We start from the raw sequence: 11,191 nt of genomic DNA, 5'->3' as shown, positions 1-11,191 counted from the left end.
TTACCCTTAACTGTGTCCAAAATAAAAAAAAAATGTAATTCTAATATATACATGTAAGGATAACCTGACCCACTTGCTGTAGAGTGGGAAAAGAAAAAAAAAAGAAAAGAGAAAAAAAGAATTTGAAAAATTAAAGAAAGAGATCCAGGTGAATAAAAAAAATGTAAATGTAGCTATGAAGATGAACATACAAGTTTATTGCTGAAATAACAGAATTGCAGGAACTTGGTGACATTTGCCAGCATAAATTTTCATCTTCACTCTCCTGCATAACCTACAGTCCTTTGATAGGTCAGTGGTAATTAGGGTGATGTTCAGATATGGAAGAGGACTGAGGATTTGGCATTGAGAGCGAGGCAGCAGATGTGTCAGTGGCCATTGGCACTGGGAACCATGGAAGGGCTGCTGGTTGCGGGTTAGACAGAGGCCCCTCAGTTGGTGATATATTCTGATATCTGGTTGGCAAAGGAGAAGGCTCCACCCTCAGTCCAAAATAACTACTTGGGAAGTTAGAAATAAGGTGGTACTGAGAAATGGAAGTGGTAGTTGTAATGAAATTCACGATGTGGCCACTTGCTGGAGAGTAGCTGCTTTGTGAGTGCATGTGAAACGTGGTCAACTGACTAAAAATAGCATGTTGAGCCATGGCAATTTGTCCTGGTGGCCTGACTGATGGTGATGATGGAGAAGAAAGACCACTTCTAGTTGGGGTAGTTGTATTAGAAATTCTCTGGCTCATAGAAGGCCATCTTATTAAAGGCACATTTAGATTTGTAGAGGTTGAAAATGCATCTTCTCCACGCGTTTCTGCAACCACATCAGAATTATGGTTATCCACATTACCCCCTGTTCTAGAGCGCTTCTTGCTGCAACTTTAAAGTAGAGAAGCCGATACTGGAGAAGCATTTTTCACCCTGACTCTTCTTTTCATCCTCACCAACAGATGGGGACAGCCTCGTTTAAAATTTGGATTATGGTAGAACTGCAGCTAAAACCAAAAGAGAAAGGTATTTAGTGACCTTTTAAACAAAGATACGAGGACAAAGAATCCATACAAATCTGACTTGTTTCATCACACAGAGTTAATGTCAGGAAATAATACTCATCTATTACTAACATTTTCAAAAATTTATGTAGTGGGAACAGGCAATTATGGTCCTTAAATAAAAATGCCTGGTGCATTTACAGTAACAGTATGAGGTTCAGGGGCTTGTATTGGGTGAGGTTCATCAAGAAGGCTCCAGGTGGCTAGGAAATTTCTCTATCACCCCAAATATTTTATGACCAAGTGGCCTTCAACTTAAAAGCGTAGCAGTACTTCATCCCACTTTCAAGGTCTACTATGACCCTATATGTATGAACATATTTGCAGATGTCCCTCTATAAATAGTAAGTGGAAATTTGATAATACCTTGTTCCAAGCAGAGACTTCATTATCTTCTGCCAGAATGTTGGCTAGTGAGGTAGGTCTTTGAAAATTCCTTCACAACTTAGTAAATCCACAAAGGTTAAGCTGTCGAACTAAGCTTTTCATACTCTCAGTTTCAAATATTCTGAAGGGAGCCTTTCTCTCCAGAACTTCTTTCTTGAAGCGTTCTTCATTAATCACGATCGAGGTTCCATTTTCATCCCACCAAATGGACTTAAATCGATCACTTTCAACAATTTCCCAAAGTTTTCTGGGAAAGGGCAGAGGAAGAAAATCATTATCTTCATCCGGTTTAGAGACACACAATGTGTGGCATGGCTCTTTCATCAGGGAGCCCTCAGACAAAGCCTGGAAAGCTTTTTCTTCAACCTGAGACCTCAAGTCCAAGTCCCCAGTGATTGAGTTATCACACCATGGAGATGTAATGGAGGATTCTGAACCAGTTGGTGCATCTTTAGGAGACACACCTTGAATTTCTGAAGGAGCATGTGCCATCTCAGATAAATTTTTCTTCAGCTACTTTTTTCACCTGCATGGCTTTTGAACTCTGCAGTTTTAAATGCTGCTTTGATAAGCCTACACAGATAAACTATCCAATCCATCACAGTGGTTGCCAGCCTGCATAGCTGTGACACCACAAGACACAAGTCTCCTAGCAATCTGAGCATCACCTTCAGTCAGGGTTTACTTCTCTATGAAATTAGCCCAGTTAACATAAAATACGAGCTCCGTACTTAAACAGTAACCCAAAGAGAGAAAAAACAATGAGATTAGCATATGAGACCCCATTCCAATGGAATATTTTTAATAAAAAAATCACATAAATAAATAAATCCATTTCATCCCTGAAGTAAACGCAAGTTCTCTCTTGAGCACATACGCACTTGTGCCTCTTAGGTAAGGCCTTGTAAATGGAAGAAAAAAAAAACGGCAAAGTGAAACGAAAGTTATGCAGCTCTTGAGAGTGTATAACTAGAATCTGTGCAGTATTTATATTCAGAAAAAGCATAGCCAGTGTTCTCTGGTGGCTAGCTTGTTACAAAAGTGTTCTGATCTCTGCCGTGCTGTGGGTTCAATCCCTGGCCTGGGAACTTCTGCATGCCCCAGGTACAGTCCACAAAATAAAAAGACAAAAAGAAAAGAAAAAAAGAAACAAATACACAATCAAAAACAAAACAAAACAAAAACACGACCTTTATCACTAACCAAGACATGGAAGGGCCCTGGGCACCAAGCAAAATATCTATAGCCATAGAGACAAAAAAGGTTGAGGGCTGCCTGTGTAGGAGAGGAAATTTGGGGAAGAACCATCCAAAGGGTATGAGATTTCCTTGTGGATTGATGGCAATGAGTACTGGGGAATTGATGGGTGTACCACATTCTGAAGATTATTTATGCCATTGAACTGAATACTCTAAAACTTCTACCATAATGTTTTCCCATTGTTAAAACCTGACAGTGATCTGGTATCACTGATTTTATTATATAGAGTTTTCTGTGTATTCTACGTAAGTAGTCTGTGTGTTAAACAATATTCCAAACATTTTCCATTAGGTTGCTGAGGGAGGAATGCACAAGGTCAGTTAGGACATGAGGGATTTATTAGGGTCTCTGAGGGGGCTGGGTGGAGCTCAAGATGGCATCAGCCTTGACTGCAAGGAGGTGTTAGGCTTATAAAGCATCTGTGGTGGGAGTCTGTGGTTGGAGTCCACGGTGGGACCTTGTGGCAGGGAAAATGGAGAAGAAAGGGAAGGTCAAGGGAGGTGTAGGGGCTCAAGACCCATGACAGAGCACAGTTAATCCTTGTAGGCAGTTAGTCTGTGCAGGCAGTTGCTTCCCACAAGTCCTCGTTTCTTGCTGCCCAACTTGCACATCCACATTCTGGGAAGGGTGTCCACAGCAAGTCTCTCAGGTGAGCAGCAATAGTTGGGGTGTATGGCGGTCTGTCTCCATTCTCCTGGGATCCTCTCATTCAAGCCTTCCATTATATGGGATAGGGATGAATGTCTACTCTTCTATATCTGCTTCCTGATGGCCTGGGGTGAGGAGTACTTGTGGATGGACATGGTACATGCTACCATAGAGGATGGGAAGAAAAGAAAAATAAGATTAAACAGGGGTGTGGGATGTAAGTTGATACTGGTATTGTTGAAGGAGGAGTGTAGTTTTATCTGAGTAGGTTTTAACAGGTGATGTGGTATTAACACGTAAATCACAGGAGCTATTGGTCATAATACATGTTGTCTCCTTTCTGTTGCTATGAGAGAAGACCTTGAAAATATACGGTTGCTGCTGCCAGCTGATGCTGCTTTGAGAACAACTGGTGTCATCAAGTCTGACAGGGCACATAAACCCTACGTTCTTGGCAATGCAAAGGCTTGCCTAAAATTACTTCCATAAGATTTCCTAGTCTTCCTTGGATGTCTGACCCACAGCTACTCCATTCTTCCTTTTCTCCCTTTTGTCCCATGCAGATGCCATGTTCAGTGATCTCTGTATTTCTCGATGAGAGAAGATGCAAGAATTTGGGCCCATAGAGATCCTCACCTGAAATCGGTCTGAAGGCCTGTGCCTCACTCCTGGTCGCCTCCCTGAGCTCTGCTCAGCAGGTGCTGCAGGTCAACAGCTGCTGTGCCTCAAGTTTTCCTGCACAGAGAGCCTCTAGGCAAGTGCTAACTTGAGGTCACAGTTGGCCATACTCCCCCATGGTTGTACATTTGACCATAGTTTGGGGAGGCATTTCATGACCATTTCATCTCACAGTGCCAGCAATGAACATTGCTAGGTGTGGCAATGATGTCACACATAGGCCACTCAATGTGCTAGTCCTGGACAAGGCCATACTAGGAGTAGCCAAAGGTCTCTGGACCACCCATCTTCCTAGTCTATTATGGTCCTGGAAAATAATCCCTCTTGTTGCATGTTCCCATATCTAGAGATCAGTGCTCTCATATGGAACCATATATCATTTTCAGTGACCCAGTTACATTTCTGGAAATGCAAGAAATAGCAATTTTGTGAAGACAGTGAATAAAACATAAACCTAGAGACTCTCATGCTGAGAGAAGGAAGTCAGAAAGAGAAAGACAAACACCACATGATAACACTTATATCTGGTATCTATTTTAGAGCACAAGTGAAACTTTCCACAGGAAAAAAAAAAACATGGATTTTGAGAATAGACTTGTGGTTTCCAGGGGGAGGGGGACTGGGACGGAGTGGGATTGAGTGGGAGCTTGGGGTTCATTGATGCAGTCTCTAGCCTTCGGAATGGATAAGCAGTGAGATCCTGCTGTGTAGCCCTGGGAACTATGTCTCCTCACTTGTGATGGAGCATGATAATGTGAGAAAATAATGTAAACATGTCTGTGTACCTGGCTCACCATGCTGTGCAGTAGAAAATATAACAATATATTGGTGGCAATAAAAACAAATTAACCTATTCTGATAAGGAGTGGAAAAACATAAGAAAATATTTGTGGTCTCTTAAAAAAATGTGGAAAGCAGTATTCATAAAGTCATAAATGAAAATTGAAAAGCTTCACACAAAAAAGCCCTGTTTTATTGCTGTTCAGCTGGATTAGTCTGTTCCTTCTCTTTCAAGGAAAGTTTATTCTGGCTTGTCCACTCAGCTGTATTCCCCAATGTTCTTAGGCTGGTTATCCCTAGATAGTTTAAACATTCCCAATTCAAGGAAGCCTTTAAATTTCGATTAATGTAGCCCAGGAGAGTTATGTCACTTGGCTAAAGTCTTACCTGCTGATTGAGCTTGAGTAACAGTTGAAGGAAACGTAATTGTGCCCTTGTGAGAGCAGGTATTAGTTGGCCAAGTGAGGGGATCACACCTAGGAACATCACTGATAAGAGCCTTGGAGGGGAGAAACCCACCAAGGTAGGTGAGAAGGTCAACAAATGACCATGTGGTCGGGGTGGGGGGAATCTTGGGATAGTAGTCTCCTTCTGATGGTGACTTCTTTTTGTCCAGGCATTGGTGTTTTTGTTATTAGGGCCTTGTTTTAGGGTGAGTTTGATGTCAGTAGTTCTCTCTGTAGACCTGTGCAATGTGGATGTCCTTCTTAAGAGGGAAATAGAGATTTTAAGAGTTATTTTATTCACTTTGCTTGTGCATATGGTACTTAAGTATTCCTGACAAGAGACCTTCCATCTAGGCTGGAGACAACCCTTTAAATGATACTTTCCCAGAATGTATAACCCCCTGGTTATCGTGGGGCATCAGATATTCTCCCAGAGACAGATTGCAGCACTCAGCTTCCCATGCTGAGACTATGTTCTTAGTAACCCCCTTAAACATTGAAATATTGTAACACAGCCTCAAAGAACTATTTGGGAAGTGAGTTTTAGAAAGTGAACCCTAACCTCAAAACACAGAACTAGAGTATGCGTCACAAGATTGTCTCTAAAATGATCCTCATTTTCACCAGATATTGTCAACCCAAAACTGTAGAAGGAATACCCCAAATGGAGAACATATTTTCAAAGCATTTCTTTTCATTAATGGGTTTTCTGGGGAGCCAGGAAGAACCAGGCTGCCTCTTGGATTTCCCACAGTCATGGCTCTTGAATTCACAGCTGTTGCTTACCTATCTTCCCTCCTCTGATTTAGGGGCACACTTTTCCCATGCTGCAAGGTCATCAGGATGGCAAATGTCTGAGAATGAGGGAGTAAGTTGTGAGCTATATCTTTATAGATTGGGTTCATACCTTTCATCCGACAATTTCTCCCCTGTAACACGGTAATTTACACTTAGGAAATTTGCAAATACACACACACACACACACACACACACAGAGAGAGAATGCAAATTTTAAACACCTGGCCAAGTAGAATCTCACTTTATTTTAAAACATTACCTAGTCACTCAACCAACGTAACAAAGGATTTCAAAAGCAAATACAAATTAAAGGCCAATCGATTCATGTAACCTGTTATCAAGAGTATGAACAAGGTAAGGTTAAGAAGGTTCAGTAAACTTTCTTTTAGCAGAGAGACAGAAACCTAATTCAAGTTTTACACGAGCTTACCTTTAAAGTTAGTTTATTTTTCAACTTTAAACTCCCAGTCAGTCCCGACCAAGCTTGAAAATCCTGTCTAGTGTCCACTTCGCAGAAATCTTCCATCACTTTCTGTATTCATATTATTCTGTCTGCTACCTTTCCATTCAAAATAACAAGCTACACGACAGACTTACTTTCTGTTCCCTTAAGAAAATGCAATTCCATTCCTCCTTCCTTCTTTACTGAAAACACAACGTCTACTTCTCTGGATGGACTTTTTATCATTTCTAAAAAAGTATGTGTTTCCTGGTACAGAACATCACAGCATAGCACCAAAACACCGATAATAGTCTTAGGTGATGTTGTTGTCCCTTCTTAGTAACTGAAGGCTCAGCATCTGATTTGACTTTTATCAAACCTAGGTGCAATAAGAAAAGCTTCTGCCAATGACTCTGAAGACATGCCCATATAAGTTAGATCAACCTACTTTAACTTTAATATCAGATGTTAATTTAACACGGAATATTTTCCAGTTCATGTGAATCTAAAATTACCTTACCTTATGTACTTTGGGAGTTTGTATAAGAGCTTAATTTCCTTCAAGCCAATTAAGTAGAGCTTTTTGATGAAGTAATTTTGGCAAGGCCATACATGCACAACACCAACAATGATACATACAAAACAGGAAGCTCAGATTTCCCATTCCAAAGTCTCAGCCATGAATAAGGTACACCTGTGTGAAACCCATCAGCTACAAGAGACACTGGCTTCAAATTGGGTTCCTGACAGATGGAACAAATCAAGGTCACTTGTCTAGGTGGCTAAACATCTTTTAATAATGTTTACAGAAAAAGACATACGATTTCTCCTTGACCCTAAGAATTGAACTTGCAAAATGTAACCCTATGCCTGAAATTTCTATTTCAGAAAGATGGTGGAGCTAAGGCTTCCAGATGTCCAGGCAGAACACCTGCATCTCAAGGACACAGGCAAATTTCTCTTGGGATGACTTTGTCTCATTATTCCCTGAGTCTTAAAGGCCCTGCCAATTAGTCCAGGCATGGAGTTTGTCGGCCCTGTCCTGATATGTGTAGATGTGTCTGTCAGGGGAAGGCTGGCTGATAAAAGGGACTGAAAGAATGGCATGCCCTTCACTGGTCCCCGGGTCTGGATTAGTTTAGTGTATGGGCCAGACATGGGAAGGGGACATGGACTCTGGTTATGCCTACGATTCCATTAGTGACTTCGGTCAGGGGCCTGTATTGAGGTTGGCAGAGGTTTGCGGACTGGTCTTTTAACTCAGTTTGAATGGGAGCAAGCTTCTGAGCTATGGAATGGGTGGAGGTATCCCACACCCGGGGCAAAAGAATGGAGGCTGGGAGAGGTAGCTTATTATGTTCTAGATGAGCAAGGGGGAGAGAGGGCTTGGCAAGAGAGACAGGAGTGAGAAGTCTGAGGGAGGCTCTGAAATTGGATAAAATATCTCTGCCAAGAGTTGGGGCTGGACACTTGGTTAATATCAGGAAAGAACAGCTAATGGGTGTCCCTGCTGAGGTGCAGGTTAGAAGGGGCTTTGGTAAGGGTTTGGAGATGAGACCACCAACATGCACAATAGAGACTTGAGAGGGGTGTTTGTGACCTGTTAATTCACGTTGTGCTGAGTAAGTGGCCCCTGTGTTGATAAGAAAGGATACCAGCTTACCTACAACTAGCAGAGTTACCTGGTGCTTCACCTGAGTAGTAGTTGTGGGTCCAGGATCCAGGGGTTTCCAGGGCACCCTCAGTCTTCTGTGATCCTGCCAAGGTGGCTTGGAATGTTGAGGCCCAAGGATTATGGTCTCTCTGCAGAGAGGGATGTGGCCCTCTCCTGAGAGTTATCCAGTGGCCTCTCTTATCACACCTGCAGCAGGTGCCTGGAGTGCCTTAGAGCCATTGTCCAGGGGAGGGAGCTGATATTTGTGGGAGCGCTGAATGGCAGTTGCCTGCATTTTGTATTTAGCCTGATCTCTTTTTAAGTGTTGGCTTTCAGCCTCTTTATGCTGATTATTAAAGACCTTGAAGGTGAGGGTGAAGACATCCTGCTGAGGGGTTTGAGGGCCATCCTCCCACTTTTGTAATCTGTGCCTTATGTCAGGGACAGACTGAGGATGAAGGGAGTGTGGAAGGAAAGGTTCCGTCCAAGTGGGAAAGGTCTAACTATGTATCTTTTTGAAGTGCCTTTGCTAATCAGGAAGGAGAGCTGGTTTTTCATGTGGGCTTCTTCTTTTTTGTAGTTAAGACCTGCTTCACATAGTCCTCCTATGAGACAAGTTACTATGTGACTCTGGTGTCTGAAGGCCAGGGACTCCACTGGAGAGTCCCAGTTTGGATCCTGTCTTGGGACTGCTACCGCCCGCACACTTTGGTTCTTGTTTTGCCAGCAGAGGTCATCTGTGTGGCCTGAGTGGCTAAGCAGACCCTTTCCTTTTCCACAAGGTCTAGGAGGAAGGATAAGGTGACATCAACACCATGGCAGGTAAGGTCACGGCACTGAGTGATTTGTTCAAATTCCTTAATGTAGAAGGAGGGACCAGAAGAGAAGGAGTCTCATCTTTTTTGTTTTTCAATTTAAGTGGGAGGGGTTGGACATGGAAATAGGGACATGGACCTGGACAATCCCTCCATTGCTGGTAACTCCCCCTCAAGGGACCAAAGGAGCTGGTTTGGAGGTGTTTGGAGAAGGAGGAAGCTGGGTACAGAACTGTGTAAGAGAAGGAGAGAAAGAAGGGTCAGTATCTGGGTTAGGATTGGGAGAAGCTGAGGACAGCTTGGTAGGGGAGTGGAGGATTTTGTGTTGGGGGAAAGCTGGAGGCGTGGAGAGATTTGTATTGTGGAGAATAATGGTCTGCAGGATCAAAGCAGGAGCTATCAGAAAGAGAGGGACTATGACATGAGTGATGGAGAAGAATTTGAAATGTGAAGCAAGGAGAGGAGTGTGGGCTGAGGGTAAAGACACAGGGCCTTTCATGCCACTCATCACTATAGTGACAAATGTTATTGAGGTCACTCAGTCTATTTACGTTGAATGTGGACTTGTGGTTGCCAAGGGGGAGAGGGAGAGGGAGGGAGTGGGATGATTGGGGTGCTTGGGGTTAATAGATGCCTTCTAGTGCCTTTGGATTGGATTAGCAATGGGATCTTGCTGTGTAGCCCTAGGAACTCTGTCTGGTCCCTCAGGGAAGAGCATGATAAAGGGAGAAAATAGAGTGCATACATGTATGTGGAAGGGGCTCACCACGCTGTTCAGTGATTAAGCAGAACATGAACAGAACACGGTGGACCATCTATAATGGAAAAACAAATACAACATCAATATAGAAAAAAATTGAAAATGGCATTTTGGGAGCATTGAGAGCCATTAGCTAATGTTTATTCTGTGCAGACGGAGTTACAGAAGAATTAAAGATGCTTGGGCCTAACATTTCCTCTTAGGAATACCTAAATTCCATAAGAGGCAACCAAGAGGTGTGTTCTGTGGAGGAGTGGAGGGCTTCTTCGCCATGATGAGGACTAAAAGGGGACGTGGGCTAAGGAAGGAGCCGCCTTAGGGAGTGCCACTTCTTAGGCTGAGTGTCTCTAAAGTCTGGATAGTGGACGCTGAGGGACAGAGAGAGAGGTTTTTCGTTGATGTGGGTGTCCCCAGATGAGAGGAATAGGCCAAGTGTCTATGTATTCTACAAACCTAGTGTGATGCTTTGTTGCAGAAGGTTGTACTCTGATGTGCCAGAGGAACTGGGACCCAAGAGCCATGCTGACAGGAGACCCAGAAAAGTGACATTTTCTCACCCAAGTATAAGAAGGCAAGTGCTGGATGCAGAGTCAGTCATGGAAAGGTGGAATTCCCCATTAGGGGTTCCTCCCTGGCTGAGCAGGAGAGGACTGGTGCAGAAGTGCCTGGATCAGGGACCCAAACCTGGGTGGGTCCCAGAGGTTAAGCCAGGAAGAGCTGCCCCTGCCTGCTGCTCTCTGGCTTTCAAACCCAGGAGTTTGGGGCACCACTGATCTGATTCCCATTCTCGTATCATTCCGGCTTGAGGTTTAGCACCATATGTGAAGTTTGCTGAGGGAGTAGTGGGCAAGGGCATTTGATAAACAGGAGAGATTTATTAATGGCTCAGGAGGGCACCAGCCTTGACTGTGAGGAGGGGCTAGGCTTATAAAGGATCTATGGCAGGAATCTGTGGTGGGAGTTCACGGCAGGAACTTTGATGGGAACAATGAAGAAAGAGGAGGGGAAGGTCAAGGGAGGAGTAGGGGGTCAAGTCCCATGACAGAGAGCAGTTCATCACTATAGAAGTTAACATATGCCTCCAGGTGTTTTCCTCAGTCCGTTGGTTCTTGCTGCTCAAACTGAGCATCCAGTTCTGGGATAGGTTGTCCATAGCAGGTCTCCAAGTTGAACAGCCATATATGGGCTCAATGGGGGTGTGTCTCCACGCTGCTGGGAACCTGACATTTTCATAGTCATATTAGCACAGCAAATATGATTCTTGTGGTATGTCTATCAATATATGCTAAGTATTCATGAAGTAGAGATTTTGCGTTTATGTAGGGTCCATACCATTAAGGAAATCCAACAAAGTAGGACATAAGTTATAACAAGAGAGTTTATAAGAAAAACGACTTATATGTGTGTAAGAGGAAACTTGCCATTCTTGAAAGAGCCAAAGGATATAATCCAAGATTACATGGAATAGTAATCTTCTT

General features: G+C 43.3%; 1 pseudogene; it reads right to left on the bottom strand.

The window, feature by feature from the left end:
* Nucleotides 1-292: 292 nt before the first annotated feature.
* Nucleotides 293-1,924, bottom strand: LOC146394371 (heat shock transcription factor, Y-linked-like; annotated as a pseudogene).
* Nucleotides 1,925-11,191: the final 9,267 nt, after the last annotated feature.

The sequence above is a fragment of the Sus scrofa genome, chromosome Y, assembly GCF_054392235.1.
Source record: "Sus scrofa isolate SSC_HxYL_T2T_F1_AM1 chromosome Y, Sscrofa_HxYL_maternal_Yorkshire_Landrace_v2.0, whole genome shotgun sequence".
NCBI classification, from domain to species: Eukaryota; Metazoa; Chordata; class Mammalia; order Artiodactyla; family Suidae; genus Sus; species Sus scrofa.
The sequence above is the reverse complement of the archived record's forward strand: the minus strand, read 5'-3'. Positions and strand labels throughout refer to the sequence as shown.